The following is a 23487-nucleotide window of genomic DNA, read 5'->3' on the forward strand; positions in this document are numbered from 1 at the left end:
ATGGTTCGAGCGGCCACCAGGGCCTATCCATATAAAGTGCGACTTCTGTGTATTCTACTGTAATCTTGTTTGACGATTTGTGCTCCTGTGCTCATAGAGAGACTAGGGGTTACTTTGAGAAATAAATACATATATATTTTGAATATATATCTGTGTGGTGTCCTTTCATTGGTATAAAAGGGGGTTACATTTGGTAAAACAGCTGGCTTAACACGCTTCACGAGTTTAGCCTCAAAGACTGCTTAGCCTACGCTACCACTAGGGCAGCTAGTCCGAAAAGGTTGACTTACAACCACACCATAAGGGTTGCTTGGCATGGTACAAGGTGATCACTTTAACTAGTGAGCATCATATACCAGGCCAACTTCTCACACTTGCATTGTTTGCATTGTAATTAATTGACACTGAGTGTTATTTGGAGTGCATGTGGCATTGAGCGCTGTGCAATTATGTGGTGTGTAACTATGTGGCACTGATTGGTTTTTGGAGTGTCTGTTGTATTGAGTGCATTGTAGATATGTGGCATGTAATTATGTGGCTCTGAGTGGCATCGGAGTGTATGTTGCATCGAGTGCAATGCAGTTATGTGTTGTGTAATTATGTGGCCCTGAGTAGTATTTGGGGTGTATGTTGAATTCAGTGGAGTGTAAATATGTGGCGTGTAATTATGTGGCAGTAAGTGGCATTTGCAGTGTATGTTGCATTGAGTGCAGTGTAATTATGTGGCGTGTAATTATGTGGCACTGAGTTGTATTTGGAGTGTATGTTGCCTCTAGTGAAGTGTAACAATGTGGTGTGTAATTATGTGGCACTGAGTGTTATTTGGAGTGCATGTTGCATTGAGTGCAGTGTAATTATGTGGTGTGTAATTATGTGGCACTGTGTGGTATTTGGAGTGTATGTTGCATTGAGTGCAGTGTAATTATGTGGTGTGTAAATATGTTGCACTGAGTGTGATTTGCAGTGTATATTGGATTGAGTGCAGTGTAATTACGTTGTGTCTAATTATGTGGGTCTGAGTGGTATTTGGAGTGTATGTTGCATTGAGTGCAGTGTTATGTTGCGTGTAATTATGTGGCATTGAGTTGTTTTTGGAGTGTATGTTGCATTGAGCACAGTGTAATTATGTGGAACTGAGTGCTATTTGGATTGTATGTTGCATTGAGTGTAGGGTAATTATGTCACAAGTAGGTGGCATTTACTGGTATTAAGAGTGTATCTTGCAATTAGTGCAGTGTAATTTTGTGATGTGTAATTATATGGCATTGAGTGTTATTGTTTTGTGAGTTTGTCGTATTGTGTGCATTGTAATTATGTAGCATATAAATATGTGGTGCTGAGTGGTATTGTGTGGAGTGTGTGTTGCATTTAGTGCAGTGTAAATCTGTGGCGTGCAATTGTGTTGCATTTTGTGGTATATGTAGTGTATATTTTATATAGTGCAGTGTACGGGAGCAGAGAGTACAGAGGAGTGGATGTAGTGGCAGGTAAGAGTAATCGGTGTGTTTCTAGTGATGTAATATGTATCCCTTTGAAAAATAAAACTAACATTTTATTTTCCTTTAAGGTGTTGCTCCGAATATGTAAAAAATATAAATGAATCTTAAATTCAATATTTCCTGTTTTTTGGTTTTCTTTAATGTTGTGGCTGTTTTTTATGCTGTGTAATAAAAAGTGTGCCGGTGTCTTTCGAGAGTGCTGTTGTTAAGAATGCGCTTGTTTGTTACGTACGTAATTGAAGAGCTGGATGGAGCGCGTTCGGGAGCAGAGAGTAGAGCGGAGTGGATGTAGTGTTAGGTAAGAGTATTAGTGTATGTGTTGTAATGTAGTGAATGTATTCTTTGTTGTTGTGTGGTGCGTAATACGTTATATTTCCAGCTGTCCTATTATTGTGTGTTGGTATGTTGCTGGTGTGTGTTTCGTATTAATATACAAGGCAGTTTGCGAAAAATGTAAAAATGGTAAAGGAAAATGGTATGTATTAATTGTTTTGGTAAATATAGTTGGATAAGTTAGCACGGTGTTTAGTATTGAATCTGCTAACGTGTATTTTGTTTTTGTGTTGCATGTTCCCGTTGGTAGCAGAGAGGCGAAAGGATTGTGAAAGCATGCAGACACTAGTGAGCAGCGGAGGTGCTGGAATGTAAGAATGTGTTTGCTATTAGTGTGTGTGAAGTGTATGTGTTGTAATCGATGGATGGCAATGCGTCCGTGAGACTAGCCCTATGGTGGGGGAGGGACAGTTGTGAGAGGCGCCATGAGTAAACAATCTCTCGGCATGCTGTGGCGGGGGCGGGGAAGCGCATTCCAGGAGGGGGAGCGGAGCCTTTGAAGTATGATGCTGAGGCTGTGGCTACACATGCACGCGCCAGTGGGCTGAAGCGCTTCCCCAAACGGATTGCATGGCGGCACGATGCACGTGATTGTGCGCGTGCTCGCCATGCAATCCACTTTTGGCTTTTGGAAGCACTTTAAAATGCCCCTCTTACTAGAGTCTCGCATAGCGATTGCGTAAACGCAATAGCTAGGCGAGACCTAAAAAGGAAGAGCAGGGGGCAGTGCCTTCTTGTAGCAGGCCCCTAAAGCGTGGAACGATATCCCACAACACATCAGTCTCCTACTCTATTCTCGACTCTCACAAGAAGGAGAAGACCTAGCTTTTCAAGTAAAGCACCAGGGCTGGCCTTGCACAGAGCACCTGAATATGGGAAACATCCACTAGTACGCGGACATTTCTTCGCGTACCGTTACTACGCAAGCGTTAGTACACATGCGATGTAACAACGCGTCCCTTTAGTACGCATGCTGTTACATCGCATGCGTTGTACAACGCATACGTAGGGGGCGGGTACTAGTCACGGCAGACATTTGCAAAGAGAGTCTGATGGAGGAAGCCGGTGGAAGCATGAAGGGGGAGAAGATTTGAACCACGTGTGTTAAGAGGTAAGTGGGGAAGTGAAGGGGCTGTGTAGGGTAGTGCAGGGTTGTGTACTTGTGTAGTGTATTATGGTTTAGTGAAGTGTCGTTGGGTTAGTGTTTTAGGGTAGTGTTGTGGGTTAGTGAAGTCTAGGGTAGTGTTTTAGGGTTTAGTGTAGTGTCGGGGGGTTAGTGTTTTAGGGTTAAGGGTAGTGTTGTGTGTTAGTGAAGTGCAGTGTAGAGTTTTAGGGTTAAGTGTAGTATGACACGTTATTCCGCATACCATTATTATTACTAGGTAAGTTTTTCTTCGCATACCATAACACTTTCATTGTAATGGTATGCAAAGTAAAAACTTGCGTAGTAACGGTTATTGCTAAGTAATAACCGCGTAGTAAAAGCATGCGAAGTAATGGCATGCGAAATAACGTCTCATATTCCCTGAATATCCCCACGGGTGATGAGTGGGCTATAAAAACACAGATAACATAAGTACAGATTTTCCAGAATTATACAAGGGCATCAAGAGGAAATGGTTATTCAATCCACATTGACCAAAGCTCTGGCTGGGGGAGATTTTAACATGGTGATAAGCCATATAACGGATAGACAGAGTAACTGCAGATCTATTTCTAACAGAGCTAATCGAAACCTGCTCACACTATGGCGGGACCAGATTGTAAAAGAAGCTCAGAGGCTTTTTCAACTTTCCGCACAGCAGTTAACCCGTTTCTCCTTTCACAATAATTACATTCAAGATTACAGCATTTGCCAATAAATAAGGATTTTCAACAGGATGCTGATATTACCAAAATCAAACTTATCTGCTTTTCTGATCAAACATTTATGAGAATATGACTAAATCTGTCCTTAAATGGCAAAAAAAATATTATAGAGGATAACAACAATTACCTACTACTAGATAGCACTTCCCATGCTCAGAAAATACTTGGGGGACAGAACCTATACTTAAATTAAATATCATGTTCCTAATTTTGAAACAAGCAGGAAGTGATGAAACCTTTATTATGGGTACATTTAGAATGATAGCCACCTCTGAGAACAAGAAAACGTAATACAATTATAATGGATATTAAAAATAAGATTAAGAGGCAGCACATGTTACATCAAAGGATTTTGATGTATTCCTAAAATTGAAAACTTTGTGATATAACCATAACAAAATTATAGCAAAGAATTGTGTACCTAGTAAAGTAAGAAAAAGCAAAATAATTCCTCTTACATAAATATTATATTCTATGTGAATTACTTTTGACAAGGCATGGCCTCAAATTTAGACAAACTGCATGAATTACCAACAATTAAAGAAAATGTCATATTTACTAAACACCTAAAGAGTGCACTACAAATCAATTTATGTTTGCACGAAAGTTACCAACTAAAAGTCACTAAGTTCCAGCATGACCTGTTCCTCTCCTGCTGAACAAGAGGCTGGTGCAAATTAAGAGCCTACTCCTGGTTTAAAAATAAAACCATGGCAGATTTATCTGCAGCCAACCCTTTGTGCTTTGACTCAGATCCTGGTGGAAGTTGTCCCAGAGATGAAGCAGTAATCACTTTAGATAGTAGAGTGATGTACACCAAGATCAAACTTCAGCAAGCATTATCAAAGCCATTGGTCTGTCTTGCATTTTGAGTCTTCACAAAAACATGTTAAAGAGCTTGCTGCACAAAAAAAAGAGATTGCTTTTTGCATACAGTGAATCTACAAGAAAGACTTGTGTGATGATTAAGTGTACTTTTGAAATCTAAAAACAGCCCGTAAATAACGATAAATCAAACACAAACATGAGGGAAGTGAGAAATATGTCTGAGGTGGAGAAAAACTCTCCAATATGTATATTTAAAAGCATTGATAACAAAAAGACAATGAGCCGGACCTAAAAAGCAACTCTAAGCAGAACATGAGCTCACTGCTTCTGGGAGAATAGAGGAAATGCAGTTTGTGATAGGAGTTTTACTAGTGCAGTATGAATGCATACTGGGCAATGTCCAGTACCACGTGGTGTACCAAACGTTGTCTATGCATGAATGACTAATGCTAAATAACTAGCAATTTGTTTATATACTACTCACTGGCAACCTGCAGGTTACAAAGTGCTGGAAACAGGAGCACCTATCATACAATTTAGTGGTTTCTATTTTATTAAACTGGGTAGTCGAAGAGGCTCAGATGGGTATGCATGCAAAATCATCATGCCCTCCTATTGTACCATCAACTCATAGATTATGTGCATCTATCTGAATCTCAAGACTGGGACAAAACTATACTAGGAATGGAGGATTAAGAGAGGCCAGGGTGGCTGATATTCAACTAACAAAGATTTGTTACACTGCTGGTGCTGACAGAGGTATTACTTCCTTGTAATGTCAGCTCAACTGAGTTGCATGTTTGGCTGGATTGGGGCAAGGCTGTACAAGTTGAGTCTTTGCAGGGAAGGTGGTGTGAAGCGGTCCCTCAGTCACCCTTCTTCCTCCATTTCACCAAGGTTGAAAGTGGCAATCACAAGTGCCTCTCTAGGTGAAATCAATCAATCAAACATTCGATTAAGAGACTTAATCATAAAAACACTGATTACATTACAGCAGCAAATTAATAAAACATACAGGATAAGAATGGTAATTAATTGCCTATAGATTTACGACAACGTATAGTACTTTAAAAATACAAAAAACTGCAATTTTAAAATGGGCAATAAAAACAACCTGGTATATTTTATAAAAATTTACAAAAATAAGTTTTAAAAAAGCAATAAAGTTTGTTGTGATACTTTATTGCAAGGGCAGGGTGGGTGACTATTACTCTCATAACAGCCTGAGGGAAGCATAACGACGAGCAGATAAAGCCTGTTCTGAATATCTAAGTGAGAAACATGCAAACGGATTGCTGAAAAGATATTGAGCACAAAGATGCTAATGAAAGGACAAAGAGTCTGATGCCCTTGAGGGATATGGAAATCCTGCACATTTAAATTAAATTTACTGAATATTCAGGAACGCTGAAAACAAATACAAAGAGTTGAGTTTGGCGCTGCTGTTCCATTATTTTGCTATTATACTGATGTAACTTGGGGTGTAATTTCTAATGAGAGCCAAGTAAACTACACACACACACACACACACACACTTCCACATATTGCCCATAACAGTTGGACTGCCTAAAGTTTGTGAGCAACTGAAGATGTTTTTATAGAAACATTACCTGGTACTTGGAATGTGTCTCTAGCGAAAAGGTGTGGACCAACAGAAATTGAATTTCAAAAAATCGCGGACAAGGGAGAACAATCGGGGTGACAAAGTAAAAAGCTGAAGACCATATATTAAGGGGTTTAAATAAGAGACTGAAAAAGGGACAGGCTGGATGTGTCACAATTTAGCCTCAAACCTAAGTTTTGAGTGATAGTCAATCCTCAACACAAAACTATGATTCATTGAACAACATCTTACATACTAGAATCATTTTAATTCATCGTTCAGTATCCATGTTAAGAGTCTGTGGTGAAGGACATGTATAAATATCTTTTTTGCATAAACAATGACACATGTAAGTGTTGTTCAATACAGAAGCACATTACTGCGGCACAGGACTATGAAATCATGGCATACTAATAACACCCTGGGACATACAATATAATAGTGAATTCAAGCTACTAGCTCTTCAGTGTTACACGATGAATGCTTTTTGCAATATATGCATGAACTGAAGTAGCTCAAGAATGAAATACCCCTCAAATAACTTTTTTTTTTTTAACTTATTGCGCCTCCATAGACAACTGGCTTTACTACGTTCTGGCCCATCACCAGAAGCAGCTGTGCACTTCACTGAAACAACATGGGATAACGAATGTAAATCAGAAGCATATGACAAAAAAGCAGATTTAAAAACACTTTCAATGAGAAACACAAACCAAATATTGGCAAGAATGTTTTAGATGACAGCAATAGAATCGCTTCTTGTAAACAATCTATCAAAAGGATGGTTTAGATTTTCATGTCCAAATTTGGGACAAAAAAAAGAAGGTCTGGTGACAAATCACCACATCATAATCTGCTCTGCTGATAAACCTCGATTGAAAAACCAGAGCAGACTAAGCCACGGTTAAAAATAGTAAAAACGCTAAACCTCGCATGTGTGTATCCAGCCCATTTCATAATCGCCAGGCATCACTCGGTCGTCGAGGACAAACCAATCTCTCTGTTGAGGTAGGCACAATTAGGCCATTATTAAAAGCATAACTAAAAGGATCCCAATCACGTCAAAAAATACTAAGAAAACAACCTAGATACTTCAAATGTCATTCGCCACAAATACAAGATGCGTTCCATTAAACACCTGCAATCATCCTTTCACAGGGGTTGGTTATATGGATAAACCGCTCGTTCTAAAAAAAACACAATTCCAGCCCATCTTCGCTGTACTTTGGCGGGTACAGCAACGCAGCATCACAGAAGGTGCTACTAGAAGGTAGCGCATAGGAAATCAAATCAACAGTGAGCAAGAAAAATACAAATACACACGAGTAGAGATAGTCATCCACGCTAAAAAAAACGGGAGGGGGGTCTCATTTTTATGTTCAAACACCAGCAGGGGGTGGTAGGGTGCAAATCCTGCACACGGCACGCACAATCCAATGTCTCAACCGTGGCGAATGAAATATGTTTTAAGAGAGAGTCGACAGCGTAAAAACATAGCAGTTTAAGATAAACACAGACACAGCGCTGAACGAAGCGACGAGGGCACATGAACGCCTGCAAGGCATTGGTAAATACAATGCTTCTGGATGCTGCCAACATCTCCCCTGGGAATCCCCGGTTCTGTGTGCGCTGGTGAACGGGAAATAATGGTAAACAAAAGCATATGCCGCTGTCGAGAGACAACATGAAGACAAACGCCGAGGGCCCGAGTCCCATAACTGTCCTGGGAGTTTCAGACACCGTCGGTGAAAGCTATGCCACGTTAAAATCCGTGTTGTTGACTAGTGTTTGGATCCATCCAGCAATTATTACTCAAAGAGCCTGCCGTTTGGACGGCGTGCATGGAAGTTTACACTTCAATGAGCTGGTTTCGACGTGATTTGCAGATCTAAACATCCACCTGTGTCATGTGACGACCCTCTATTCCATAGGCTCGGCGCGTCAACAGATGATGTATACTTTACGAGCACGTACAGACAAACAACGCAAGTAGTGTCAAGTACAGCGCTGATGGATGTCTGTTGGCAATTTCCAGTCTCAGGGAGGTGCACTACGTCAACGTTCCCGAACTCCTGTAGTGGGCCGATTTTAAGATCAAGTGGCAACGGTACTGGGTTCGGGGACGAATTAAATAAAACCTGCATTCAAACTGGGTGTCAAATGGCACACACAGGCTAAGCTCAGGCAGGGATCTTTGGCGGGCGGTCCCCTATGTGAGCAGTACCGGACAAAGTGGGTAGAAAGACTCAGCACACTGACAGATCAAAGGGGACTCTGGGGCAGTTTAGATAGACAAGGAGGGAGAGGGGAGTAATCGGACATCACATGTGGGCAAAGAGCTCTGTGATACTTGCGGGCTTAGTGGGCATTCACAAGGGTAGGGCTCATCAGGCTGGCATTGGGGACTTAGAAGGTACACACGTCACCAGAAACATTTAGTGGCCATATACACCTCACCTTAGCCAGAGTGGCTCCAGCAGGCAAAGTTTAACACAAGCCCTATGTGGAGGGTCAAGCGTGCATATACCTAACAGGTGTTCGGGCGGGTATAGTAGGCACAACTTGCCTGCCAATCGACTTCGACTGGCTCACACCTCCAATCCAGTGGGAGCTACCATGTAAGGAGGGAGAGCAGCAGGTGCACCTCACCTGTGATGGCTGCCTGTGCTGCCACACCTCTTTAGAGTCGCCACCTCGCTCCATGCTGGTAGGACTAGGTTTCCAGTCTTCAGCGCGAACATGGAAATCTAATGTCTTCAAACAACTATTGTTATTGTTTTGATTTCATGTAACTAACTCTGGGCTGAGACGGCCAATGGTTTGTAAAATAAGAAACTTCAGGCCTGTCGAGATGTGTCCTCGCGACCTAGAGCAGGGTAGCATCCCCACACCTCGCAGGAAAGAGGGACGAGAAATACGTGGGCAGATGTGGTATCGCAGGGTCCTAACCCTTCGTGATAAATGAGCTTTCATCCTCTCGGTCATATGCTCCATCATTAGGATGGAATAGCCCCTTCCAATGAGTGACACAAAGGCAGACACAGCTCCCTCCATCCTCGCCTCAACACCAGAAAGCAACAGAAGGCGACGATCTCCTTACCGTTTTCCCGCCTACTCCGTGCGGACTGCGAGAGCGCGCCGTATGACAGCAGCACCGACACTGGGTGCAATAGGGCAGCCTCAACTGCCCGAGCACAGCTGCGGGTACCAGAGACAGTCGACAGCGAGCTTTGGCCTCGCCGCCACAGTTTCTGCACAACCCCGCCTCCTCGCTCTCCCTTTCCCTTTATTCTCCCCGCTCCATAAACATTGTAGTAAATTCCGACTGGATGGAGAGGTGGAGCTCAACTTGTGACGTTACCAAGAGTGGGCGGGGCTTCGGACTGGCTGTAGCAAAGAAGCCATGCAATACAATGCGCATGTACTGCTCCGCAGCACAGCAACACGCGCGCAGAACCGTTTTAACTATGCGCTGTGAATGGGCGTGGCTTACAGCGACGGCCATGTTACGGAGGGACAACACTGGTGGTAATACGCTGCAACACCTTTAGCCTGACTCCAAGATGACAACAGCGGAGCACAGGGCAGCCGGGATTGTGCTTCTTGGATACAAATTGATATGTTAAACGGGGTGGAAAGCAGGACAGTTGGATACAGAGCTAAATAGCATTACACGCCCCCACCCAACATGGACAATATTTTCAGACCCACTGGACCAAACTGTATTTATTGTAAGCCTGACTGATTCTCTTATATAATGTGTAGGAAGTGGCCTCTTTCTTGCAGGTGATAAAAGCTTCAGGAATAGTCATTATCAAGCCCTGCTCCAGGAATTTTTATATGGGTGGGCCAATGGTGCATTTGGGTGGGCCACTGCGGTTCGATTTGTCGCCTATATGACTCCCAAGAAACATTCCATAATTGTATGCGGGAAATGGTGAGTTAGTTGAGAAACAACTCATTACAGTTTAACAACAAAACAGAGATTCTGCACTGTGGGGTGGGCAGAGTTCCACCAGTTTCATCGACTGACTTCTGGCCTATCCCCACAGATGCCCCCTTGGTACCCATGAGTACGGTACACAATCTGGGAGTTAGCTTAAATGATAAGCTGAATCTGGAATCCCATGTCAATAGGCTGGTTGGAAGCTGCTACACTCTTATTAGAGGTCTCCGGAAGGTGCTGCCATTGCTACCTTCCCTGGCCAGAGCTAGAGTGGTTAGGAGTGTTATCCTGAGCCGCCTGGATTATTGTAACGCCTTGCTACTGGAGTCCCCGAGTTACTTGATTATGAGGCTCCATAGAATTAAGGCAGCAGCAGCGAAGCTTGCATTGGCAAGACCACGCCAGTCATCAACAACTCGGGTGTTAGCGGAGCTGCATTGGCTTCCGCTGACCCAAAGGATAATGTTCAAGTCTTTGTGCATTGTCTTTAAAGCACTAAATAGACTTGGATCTAAACCTCTGCAGAGGATGTTCAGGTGGTACTCACCGGCGCGCAGCTTACGATCCTCCTCAGCCAACCTGGTCAAGATCCCGAGGATAAAGAGATCTACAATGGGGGGATGAGTGTTTGGCGTGGCAGCTGCCCGCCTTTGGAACGGCCTTCCCTTGGAGTTGAGGCAAAGGCAGGACCTACTGTCATTTCGAAAGAAAGCCAAGACCTGGCTCTTTCCTAGAGCATAATCACTGGCTCTGTCACACTGCTTACCCACCAGCATCTTACTAGTATCTTAGCGCCAGGATGCCCATGGGGTTACAGCGCGCTTTATAAATGTCGATACAAATACAAATGTCTAGGTAGGCCTGCTTCAGGGCCCTTCTTTATCTCTTCTTAGTCTTACAAGGCCCAGTAAAACGCACTCTTTTCCAAATCTCTTTCTAAATATTATCACTCTCAAAAAGTGGTTTTCCATGTAATGTTCCTTTGATGGGAAGAGGAGGTTTCTGAGGTGGGAGTATCAGGCAAGTGACACTTCTCGGGCTCCCTCTGTGCGAGCCTTCGGGGAGAATCCCTCTTCATTACTACCTCCACCTGACCCAGGACTCTGCAACGCACTCACTTGCAGGCTTGATTATCCACTACTCCTCTCCAGTGCACCTTATCTCACTGTTGACCTTGGGCCCCAGCCCCATATCAGGCACTATCGGGCTCCACTTTAATTTTTCCCTGTAAAAACATTAGTAAAATCACCTTCAAACTTAAAACATTGAATATAGCAGTAAATATAATTAGCACGCACTTTAAAGAATGTTCCACAGAAGCCCTTATGACCCGACTGCTAATTAAATAAACAAAAACAGAAAGGCCATGATAGGGCCGGCTTTAGCACTGATGCGAAAGTCTTTTTTGGCGCCGCACCAATAACCTCTTTCTCCGTAAATACCTTTACTACCACCTTCCACCAGTGCCCCTCATCCCTCCATGTTTTTTGAGCACGATAAAATACATCCATAATATCAACCGGTCAGTTTATCTGAGAGTAATCACTCTTCCTAGTGGCTTTTATATATGAATCTTGGACATATTGATGATAACAGAAGCGCAATGTCTAGCGATCTGTTGTAATTCTTTGGTATTATATATGATTGATAGATATATGTCTTTTCTGTTTGTAGTGCTCATTTTTAGAACAGCCTTTCTCATAAGAATATGCTTTAACCAAAACAAGATTCCTCTGGTTCCAACTTAGAGCGAGACCAGTCCATAGTAAGTCACTGATTTGCTGGTCAGTCACCTTAAATCTTCTCTGGTGGAATTATATTATTGCTTCCCTTGACTATTGTTGGGGTGAAGGTTTGACCTACACTCAATGGTCCGGTTTTGTAATAAGGCCATTTTTCTAGTTCTTTTTCACATGGGTTTGTTTCTTCTCTTTCTTCTCTAAATTATGCCATGGTATGCTATGTATGTAATGATAGATACATAGATAAGCTTTATTCGACAAAAGTGTCATAAAAACTGTATTTAAAATACATTTTTCCTTTTAAAACATAGTGCAAATATACAACGTTTCTGATTTAGATAAGCAATACATACAGGAAACAATGATCAATTGAGCCCGAAATTCAATAAAGCATATTTCATCTGAAGAGTGTTAAAAACAGGATAACATTAGCAGATGCACAGTTCCATTTTTCAAATACATTTCTACAATTTACAAGCATTTGCAATGCATTAGGTCTCGCATTTACTAGAGTTTGAGCTATTGGCATTGTAGATTACAATGCCTTTTATTAATGTGTTGGTATAAAAAAAAAAAGGCATTGTCATTTACAATGCCAATAGCATAAACTCTCGCAAAAGCGAGACCTATTGGCTATGTCAATGCTTGTTCTGGTTAGTCGTAAATCCATTTTCTCACAGATAACGTCACGCAGATCTTCGAGGGGTGTTTGCACACCAGGAACGTGGTCCTGGGGTACCTTATGCGCGCGGGTGCTGACAAGCCTGCGGTGCCTGCCGGGACCCAGCATCGGTAGGATGCTGAGGAGGTGGCCGAGCCAAGGCGCACAATAACTGGTGCATCCCTGCTGATATGCAGGGATGCGCCAGATATTGTAAATCTGCCCCGCAGTTTCGAAGGAATTCCTGCAGGTACTGAAAGGAAGTTAAAGTTATTATTGATTTATAAAGCCGATGCACATTATAGATAAATGTAGGCACGTACTGATATTCAAATTGAAAAGGCCAGCGATGTAATCAGTTGTTATGTTTTGGATTTAGTTTGGGAATTAAACTTTAAAAGTGCAGCCCCTTGGTGCCTTCAGCGCTAAACGAGCACCGATGTTTCTGCTGCTGAATAAACATACAGCACGCAGGGTTAGTAGAGATAACAAGCTCATCAGTCATCACTTACTTTATAGTATGTTTATCTCGTGTGAATTAATTCAGATTAAAATAAAAACCCGTTTAACGTGGTCATTGTATTTCACCTAAATCGTTTAGCTCAAACACAAAGTTCACATGTTCTCTATGATCTGAGAACATTAGCTAGGCTGTAAGTATCCCTGACGGGCGAATTTATCACTGGTGCGTGCTGCTCGATAAACAGATGATTCTTGTCCTGTTTATATTTTTATTCGAGGTGGCCATCCTTACCACAGCACGCATGGTTTGTTAATGAAGCTAAAGCGTTAAAACCCGCTATCAGAGGACGGAAGATAAATACACAGGCAGTGCTTGCAGCTGCACGATCTGTTTGCCTGCTCTCAGTGTCCTGTTAAGAAGTTCAGATCTCCTTATACAGTTACATGTAGATGATATACTAACCATTCTTCCCTCATGGGCCAACTCGGTGAAAGCTGGTACAGCAGTTCTTACCCAATGGAACCCCAACATGCATATGGTATTCTGTTACCCATTTTTGTTGGTCATTGCGCGAAACTACGTAGAACTATTGTTTCCTTGTTTGTTTTCATGGCTTGGCCCCGTCAATTAAAAGGGTGTTTTTTCCTTGCACATTTATGAAGAGTAAGGGGCTTTGTCAACTGAATTATCACCTCTGAAACTTGCAGATCACGAGTCCGAATCCTGGCACGGCAGCCACAGCATTCCATCCTTCGCATATGGAGAAATGAGCGCCATTAAATGGGGTACCGCCTAGATGCGACAGAACTGCGGTTTGTATTGTTAATAGAATTTAGTGCATATTCGCACACAAGCTCAATCTTGCTATGAAGCGCAATGGAAAAACAAGCAAATATTTATATGCCCAGAACGCATTTCTGCATATGTGGTAGCCTATGCCACACTTTCAATAGTGCCGGAAATAACATATTTTCATATTAGAGGCATTTCTTATCTCTTCAATCCGGTGTAACATGTAAGTGCATCTATAGACATGGGTATATAAAGTTAAGGGATGTGGCATAACGGCCAGAGCTGTCGACTTTGGCGCCGGGGAACCAAGTTCGAGTCTCGGCGTCGGTTCAAGATCCTGTGATTCTGGGCAAATCACTTTTATCTCCCCTGTGCCTAGCAAAAAATGAATGTGTCCTTGTGTAATGTAACTAACTGGTGGTCATGTAAAGCGCTCCAATACCTTGGGTTCGAGTTTGCGCTACACGAAACTGAACACAAAAAAGTGACACTATCCGGCATGTTGGAATTTGGACGCAGACAAGCAAATCAATTCCAGTGGCCAAGATAGCACCGTAAAACACATTCAGGACTGAGACAATCAACTCTTCTGGAAACTTTGATTTTAAGCACTCTTTTTCTTCGCTCTGGAGACTAGTTAATTTTACTTTCATGTGAATTTTTTTTATCATTTGAATTCGTTATCTTTTCTGAATGCTTCAATTAGTTCTCACTTACAAAACGCTACCCACTACACTTTGTATTAGTAGTCTTGTTTTAACCCTCCCCACTCCACTTTGTATTAGTAGTCTTGTTTTAATGTGTAAATTATTTATTACCTGAAGTCTGCGAAGCCGTACAAAAAAAGAGTTTTCGCCTATAAATTTTGCGGCATTGTGGTAATAAACTCTAATTTACTTTGGTGTAGTAAATGCCTGGATGCATGTTTGGTATTACATTTGCTCGAAATAACCTGCCCCGTATATTCTCACTGGCGTACGACATCCACTCTAAAGGGTTTCTTCTGGTGGGCTACTTAAAATATATGGTGGTAAACGGCTTTATCATTCTGTCCTGTCTTTGGTTGTCACCTCAAAATAACTGTTCAGTACATTTCACTTGTTTGAACCGAGGCTTCCTTAAGCAGTGATGACAGTCGGTACCGGAAAAGCACGGCACAATCTTAACAGTTACGCTTGCCCTTCATATTCTAGTCAATCGAAATCTATGGCGCTGTAAATCCAAGGGTGACCCACTGGTACTAGATGTACTGAGGTTACCATAACGAATAGTAACACCGCATCGGCGAAAAGGGGTGGGGCGCATGTAGCGGGTGATGGAGGCAGAATGTGACAGGACTGCAGAGCTGTGATGGGAAAAATGGTGGATTTGGCAGGTGTTGGCAGCAGTGTGTGGTGGTCATGCATAGTGGGGTAGGTGAACACTTATTGTAGTGGAGGGTACTGGTTTTGGAAAGCAGCGATTGTGGAGAGTAGTGATGGTGGTGACATGAACAGTAGATACCCCCAACGCACGCCAAGGTCCAAGTCCTAAAGAGATCGGACTGTAACAAATCCCACAACTTTGGCGGGTTAGGCTCACATTGGTAATTGAAGAAAAGATTCCTTTAACAAATAGCAGTCTCTGTATGCACGGTCTGCTCAAGAGACCGCAAAGCAATATATTTGGTCTATTGGAAATCAACGGTGTCTTACCGGAATGCTTTTAGAGGGGAAGCGGCAGCCGCCCATGCCTCCCATAGCTCTCTGATGTTCAAGCACACCTCGCATTTTATCTCTTCATAAAGAGGCCTCGGATCCTGTTAGCCATGAATCAACAGCCCGCTGGAGTGGGAGAGGCCCGTTCGCACAGCTGCAAGGCGGCCATGTTAAACCAGCTGTTTCTTCTCATTCGGGTTTAAATAAAGAATGCCCCTAAACCCACAGCACCTTAAAAACGAGCCGTCTCTGCGTTTCCTCCTTCCAGAGTCCGTGTACTGCACCACGTGTTTGGGGAACGTGGAAACGTTCAGCTGCAGCACGGCGCTCCACTTCGCTCCCCCCGGGGCACGGAGCAGATCGCATGACGCTATGACGTATTTGGTCGTGCTTTTCTCTGCCGAGCCGCTTGGACAGCCTCGCCTGTTAATGGGTTTCTTGTCTTTATGGGGCCATGTGGTTGGCCCCATAAAGATAAGAAACCTTTTGCGACGAACGCAAAGCAGGCGAGGCCGTCCAAATGGGACGGCTTAGAAAACCAAGCAAAGACGTCACCGACACCTCTTTTCCAATGGCTGGCCACCGTTTAGCATAAACGGTGACGCCAGCCAATGGAAAAGAGGTGCGGGGCTTAATGCCCCTAACAGAAAATCCCTCAAAACATTCAATCTCGGCGGGCGACACTGCGCAGGTGCGCAGCTATGCCAGGCGAGCCCTAAAAAGGTATAAAAACAATTCATTTCATCTTCAAAATGGTAAGGGGACAGTTTTCTAAAATGCTATTCATAAGACCCCAAGATTGCAGCAAAGCTTTGACAAATAAAGTGCTTGTGCCAGAAAGTGCAAATAGTTTTTATATTAGAACATAAAATTGTAACTTTCCTAGTTTCCGGTGGACTTAAACCGATCTTGCAAGGGCTTTCCACCTCATGAGCCATGCTTGACCCAAGAACTTTGCTACATAGCATGCAAAGAACGGCCTAGAATCAGACCTGAGAATACGTAATGCTGTGTGGTGGTCCTGTGCGCCCAATTGCTGACAAAGCGGCTTCAGCAATTTGGCCCGTGGTGCTTTGTATGCCGGGCAGGCAAACATTAAATGGGCAATGCTTTCTTTAAGGGTCATACAGCATGGACAATTTTTCCCATTGTTGGTGGCCTACTTTACTGTCACCTCGCAAACGGGAAGGGTTCAGAACCTGAAATGCATGTACAACATTCTGTCTCTTGGTACCAGCATTGTGTCAAGGAAGGGATCCAGGTGTCTTATCTGTTTGTGGAAGAAAAATTCTGCTGTTAGTTTACCCACATTTGGTTTGGGAATCTCCCGTTGGTCCACCCAATCCTAATATAGGTGTTTGAGATCTTCTCTTCTTGGGGGTTCCTGACTGTCCCAACAGGTTCGAAGGCCTATGGCTGTCAGGGTTCTTTTAATACCAGCAATCCAACCTATTTTGCTGCCGGTGTCTATGCGGATGATCTTGGTAAGGGCATCAGCATAGGAAAGAAGCTTGGGAGTCGGCCTAAGATGGGCCCAGAAAAGTACGGGGCGTAGCCTGGCTACATCAACTATTGGCCGCCTACCCATATTCAACAGTAAAGGAGTGAGGGGAACATACCTAGGAGCCATGACCAGGTCTCTTTAAATGTATGTTCCGATCTACTAAGCTCTTCCAAGTTTATCAAAGCCCCAAACCTCCGCTCCGTAGAGGGCAGAGCTAACTGCTTTTTTATCGCATACTTGGAGAGCGGTAGCTATAGGCCTAGTGTGTGATAGGCAGTGTTCACACGGGTTTGTTTCTTCTCTTTTTTCTCTAAATTATGCCATGGTAGGCTATGTATGTAATGTTATATTATGTTTATACAGGGGACTATTATTACAATCCACTATTTGTCCTGAAGAAGGTCTAACAGACAAATCTGCCACAACAGACCGAAACGTCGACAAATACATCTATCTCTACATCATTTTGTGTTTTTAGGATCTGTTGTCTGTTATCTTCAGATACGTTTCTATTAATATTATTTGGATTAGATGTTCACACCTATGATTTGAAGGTTATATAATTTTCTGTATTTCCTCTATCATGGTGTTTTGTTGTATCCTTTTGTACCCTTTTTGAATTCTGTTGATTAAGACTGTGTTTCATCTGAAAAAAGTCATACCTGTGCTTTGAAATTATAGGTTGTTGAGTATTTACCTTTAAATATAAGTAAATTGATGTCTTTGATTGTTCAATTGTCAGCTACCGGTTGGGGCTAGACCAACAAGTAATTATCTGGTACAACCTTGACTAAGAATATTGAATGAAATCCCTTAAAGGCACTTTTACCTGTTATTAAAACAAATAAAGCCAGCAAACAGAAACCAAGCAAATGTGAGTTACAAAGCACAATGCCAATGGTAAGCAATGGGCGGAATACATTCCCAGTGAATCTTTCCAAATGTCCCCAAGATGTTGTTAGCAAGCCAGACAGCTGGGCTGTTTGCTAGGCTTTGACCCAAAAACGGTCTCCCTTGCATTCTTGAGGACACGGGGAAGCAGACAAGAGAAAAATGGTGAGATGATCAATGATGTGCCTGAAAATGTCTATTGCCGATGGCTGAAGGTTGTGGAGCTAAAGAAGCCAATGGCTTGTGGAGTTACATTCAAAGTCCATTAAAGTAAGTTCAGGAGACTCTAAACCAAAAGCAAAAACAGAAAAAAGAGGCTAGGCAACCCGTTATCCACCTACCCTCTTGTCACCTCCATCCCACATGTAGTACTGACAATGTGAAAGAAGCAAGTCATTCTCCAAAAACTCCATTCTAATTGCATATTACCTCAATCTGTTAATAGGTGCAGAGAAGTGACGTGACCTCCACCTCACCAAGCTTACTCTGGTGGTTTTTAGAGCTTTCTTTGTGTCAAACCACTCTTTCTTTGCATTTATCCTGTTACATTCTTTACACATCCACTGCTCCTCGGTAGCAGATGCACCCTTTTCTCACCAGCCATCTTCATCCATCTAGCACTTTCCAAGATGGAGAGCAGTAGGCCTTTGACTGAACTGAAATTTAGAACGACTTCCCATTGACGAACTGTGGCAAGAAGCACCAAATCAATAATAGGATTGTGCTGCCCTTGAGCTAAAAAATTGAGTCTATGTATACAAGTCAGACGTCATTGAGAGGGAGGATTAATACATGGATGTGAGGTAGGTGAGTGGCAGAATGGCACCCTGAATGTCTCTGCTGTCGACAAGAGTTCAGGCAGCTAGAACAAGATCACCAACGACAAGGGCCAGCTGAGCAAAGAGGAGATCGAGGGGATGGTGCAGGAGGCAGAGAGTTACAAAGCAAATAATGAAGCCTAGAGAGAGAAGGCTGCTGCCAAGAACTCAGTTGAATCCTACGCCTTCAACATGAAAAGCACTGTGGAGGACGACAAACTTAAAGACCAGATCAGCGAAGAACAAGATGGTGGACAAATGTAACCAGACCATCTCCTGGCTGGAGAGCAACCAGCTGGCAGAGAAGGAGTACGAGCACCATCAGAAAGAGCTGGAGAAGGTCTGTAACCCCATAATCTCGAAACTCTACCAGGGCGGGATGCCTGGGTGAATGCCTAGTGCAGACTTTGGCGATCAGGCTTTATGGGGTGGTGCCAAACCTCGCCCTACTATTGAGGAGGTGGATTAATCTAACAGAGACCTTAGCACTTTCTTTCACTTTCGAATGACTAGTGGGCATGGTAACTCACACTTGTTCAGTTTTCTGCCCCCAAATTATGACTTTACAAATGTGATTTCAATAGGAAAATCACTTTGTTTCCAGCTAATGCGGACAACGTAATAAACATTAGTCCAACACGTACTGGTTTCACTCACGCTAAGACTTAATTTGATGACCGTTTCAAATCTCAATTGTTGTGTTTACTACTTTTAATTAGTTATGTTGAACTCTCTATTTCATATTGGTATTCTAGGTTCTGTCATTTTGGTGAATGGGTTTAGAGAGATTATCTTTCAAATATTTTTTTGTTTAGAAAAAGACTACAATAAACCAGCAAAAAATTATAATGTTTTCACTTTTCTTATTTCAGAACAGTTGCTCATGGCATTAGATTACCAAGCAGGGTTAATTGCCAACTAAATTACTGGCTGTCTGGGTGGGTTAAATGTGGGTGGGGATCTGTAGCAGGTGGGGTCTATGGCTGTTTATTCCAGACTGCCTGCTGTTATTAGCTCGTGTTATGTTGCAAACGGTTATGCATACATACTAACGCCCGATTGACCCCTCTGACTATTTCGGATCTGTGTAGCAGGGTTTCACGCATCCGCCATGGCCCAAGGGGTCATTTCATCAGAGGAAGGGTATTGGAGAGGGGAAACGCCACTCGATCAGATAAAGAGCGGGGCTCGATCTTGGAAGCTGAAGGTCTATCATCCCCAGGAAATCTATGCTGACGTAGGTGTTATGCGCGTGGTGATAGAATCTCATGTGTCGGGATGTAGTTCGCTCCAGATGATTCCAAAACCCATCTCCCACAGCCAAAGTGCACCTTAGTCTCCGGGACATGGCACCATTGTGCAGATCTCGCTGTCACGACGTACCTGAGGGCGTCACGATAGAGGAGGACGATGAGGATGTATTCCCCACCCCTTACGTCTCTCCCCTCCTCTATTTTAACTCTCTACAGGACCGTATTTGAAGGATCAGGATGGCGCTTTTAAAAACAGAGACTTCCTGGATTCCGGAATGCCTCACCCGACTTAATCACGGAAACCAGTTACCGAGTGGAATAACGCCTTCATAGGCAGCTTCCCCAGTGATGAAGGCGGCAACAACTGGAACTCAAAGAAGGACTCTGCACCCGACGTCGAGAGAGGCCCAGAAACGAATGGAAGACCGGAGAGCATCGTTGTGTCCCGGACAGAGACCTGACCAGCGGAGGCTAATACCCAGAGGATCGAGAAAAGGAGGAAGTCGGACCCTAACCGGCACTACGGATTGTCCCGCCGCGCTCCTGGAGGAGCGTGGCTGCCTCAGGTACGTGCACGTCTCTGTAGCGTATTTCAGAGCAGCTCCAGGGACACGGACAGTCCTCCGGTGCAGAAGGGAGGGGGGTAGAGATCCCATGGGGTGAGGGGGAGGCCAGGTACTTCTGGAAATCAGTATTTGGCGCCAGCGTAAAGTGCTCTGAAAACGCGGCACTGGAAGCGGGTGACTCTGAAAGATGCCCTCACTCCTTATCCCTGCACTATTGTTAAGGGACAAAGTCTTCATAAGGTCATCTTTTCTTTTCTCAAGGGACACCCTGAGACGCAAACGATCAGGAAGGAACGAGCCAGATGGTGCTGCAGCCTATCAGAAAAATACTGGAAAATAACTATACTTATACCTTGAAAGCTAATAAAGCTGTGTTAAATAAGCCAAGTGTATCTACTGTTGTTTCTCAAAGTGTCACACTGTCCAAGTAGTTATTGAACACCAAATTAAGCCCCCCCTCCCCGAACCACCAGCCTAACTTGGGTGGCCATTTCCTCAGGCACTGCACGGCGGAGTGCGCATTCCTGTCAGTCATTTGGGGCATAGCTAGTCCCCAGGGTGAAGTTTTGATTGCAGAGAGTCACTGCATGGGCCAGTAGTCTGCCTTTGATTTCAACCAATTTAGGGCCTATCTTTCCTCAGAAGTAGTGGGATTCCAAAATGGCCACTCATGTGGTTTTGGATGAGGTAAATGAAAAGAATTGGTGCGGGAAGGGTCGGGAGCGGCTTCTATGTAAGTCGGTAGCTACTAAGTGAGTTTTGTGGACAAGGCAGAAGTCCACCTCAACAATTCAGTTAAACGCTGTGCCATACTGTCTTACCTGGAACTATCTAAGTCCCTTCACGTTAAGGGTAACTACCTTTATGGTATTGTGTATTGCAGGGATGTGGTGGTCATGCAGTGGAATACCCCAGAGGCGGAAGCTCATGTCACGCATCGTGGCGGCTGATTGACTATGGGTGAGCCCATGTAGGTGTGTGTCAGTTACACAATATATAGCGATGCTCTGCAAGTTCACCCCAACACAAATAAAAATAAAATAAAAGAGAAAGAACATTGTTCGTAGATGAGTGGCCTGAAGGACTAGACAGTCTCAGTGGAGCTGAAGTAGTCAGGTGTGTAAGGTGGCACTCCTCCCTCACTGCCCGACCCCCCGTCCCCCGTCCACAACAGTAGAGTCGCCTCTAGAGTCTCAATGGAGATCATGCTTTGGCTGCTCCAGTGGAGTCACTGGAGAGCATCTCTAACACTACACGTCGCTCCAGTGCTATGGCCTCTCAATCAGGTCTCAGCACCGCAGGAGAGGCCCTGGCTCCCTTCCATTGATGACGCCTGCAGGCCCTCGGTTCTCGATGACTGGCCCATAAACAGTCAGTAGGGGAGTTTTCAATGTTGAGAAGCTGGCAAGGGTCCGGAAAGGATGACCCCAGGAGTACAAGATGCCTTTATTCCGTGCGCAAGTTGTTACTGGGTGGAAGGCTCGGCGTTTCTGTAATGTAGACGTTGCTAGGTCTTGATATAGCTTCGGTTTTTGCCCTTAAAATGGGCTGGGTGGCTGTGCGAAGAATGTGTTCCTTAAGCTGAATGACATGAACACACACCAGTATGTCCGCAGGGGGAGCTGTGTCCAATCTCGGCGGGTCTACTCAGCGTGCTCTATCTAGTTGAATGTCCTTCCCTGGTGACATTTCCAAGATAGATCGGAAAAGATCTCATACGTACTCCCTTGTGTATTTGTGTCAGTTAAGGGCCAGCGATTCCTAAAATTCTGCAATTGGCCTACCAGCAGGCGCAAGCAGTACTTTCATTACAGTGCGGGGAACCACTAGATGAGTCTCCAGGCTGAACCAGGTAGGGTGTGCATGTTCTATGCCTTGCTAGTAAGGGTAGTAAGGCTCTCAGTCGGATATTCAGCCGATCTCAGCAACCTGCAGCGTGCAATGCTGTGTCAGGGTCGCCGCACAATGGACTAACCTTCCTTTGTGAGCGTGCCTCTCCGGCACTATGGACAGGTTGCCGCACTCGCCCAGGTATGAAGTGGCAATGATTCAGGCTTCTGGATAGACCACCAGGTCTCAAGACCTAAAGGCAGCTGGCAACGTCTGAGCCTGTAGAGGATCACAGCCCTGTTGTGGATGGGGGTTCACGCTGCAGCGGTGGCAGGTGCTGGGTAGTCGTACAGGGCCTCAGGTGCATCTCAGTGTGGTCATTGGGGGCTATGCAGGCCCAGTGCACCAGGCCTCTCTCCCTGCCGGACCCAGCCTGCTTGCTGGACAGTTCACGTTCGCCTGCTCCAGGGAGCGACCCCCTCCTGGAGCGGTATGAAGCTCGGCTGAAGCATGCAGACTGTCTAGCCCTCCGGATGAGGGTGGATGGGTCAGGCCGGACTTCCCACCGGTTCCGTACTCTGGCTATGCTGCAGATCCCACTTGCAGAGGTCAGGAGGAAACCACTGTGGGGGTACCGGTCAGCGGACTTCAATATCCCGTCTGGGTGGCGGCGCTTTCCAGCTCTGTGTCGTCCGGGAGTCACAGGGATCGTGCTGTCCTCAGAAGTGCTGTGTGCGCAGAATCTCTGAGATGGGACAGTAGGGGCCTATCACAGAAAAAACAACCCTTTGCAAATAGCTTATCTCACAGTTGAATACAGCCTTTATGCTTACAATGGGCACACTGAACAAGAAAGTTTCCTTAAACTCATCTTTAATATTGGAAGATGTGCTAACCATATAGATGATGTTTTACTACATCATTCGTTGGTCTTATTAAGCAGTCTGAGATTATACCAACAACAGAGAGTGACCATAAACCACAGGTTTTAACATTGAGGAAGGATCTTTTCAGTAAACCCTCTGGCGGCCCCATTAATTACAGAAACAAGTCTAATTAAATTGTTTTTATCTGTAGCAAATAGTAGGAGAGGGATCAAATGGATAGATGTTCTGAACACTAACATACTTGCATATGCATACAACAGGGTTCTTTCATCATTGGAGGATCTGTGTGCTATGAACTCCACAAA

At 44.1% G+C, this 23487-nt stretch overlaps 1 protein-coding gene across 15 annotated transcripts in view; it reads right to left on the minus strand.

The window, feature by feature from the left end:
* Positions 1-23487, minus strand: part of EPB41 (erythrocyte membrane protein band 4.1) — a 796630-nt gene that overhangs the window by 613760 nt on the left and 159383 nt on the right. For 11 of the 15 annotated variants that reach the window (XM_085647619.1, XM_085647617.1, XM_085647616.1 and 8 more), the window contains exon 1: positions 9233-9389. The exons of the other annotated variants lie outside the window; for them this stretch is intronic. The gene's annotated coding sequence lies outside the window, so the exon portion shown is untranslated. Of the gene's footprint in view, positions 1-9232; positions 9390-23487 lie in introns of those variants that run through there. 15 annotated transcript variants of the gene reach the window in all.

Source organism: Triturus cristatus, chromosome 3_2 (genome assembly GCF_964204655.1).
Source record: "Triturus cristatus chromosome 3_2, aTriCri1.1, whole genome shotgun sequence".
NCBI classification, from domain to species: Eukaryota; Metazoa; Chordata; class Amphibia; order Caudata; family Salamandridae; genus Triturus; species Triturus cristatus.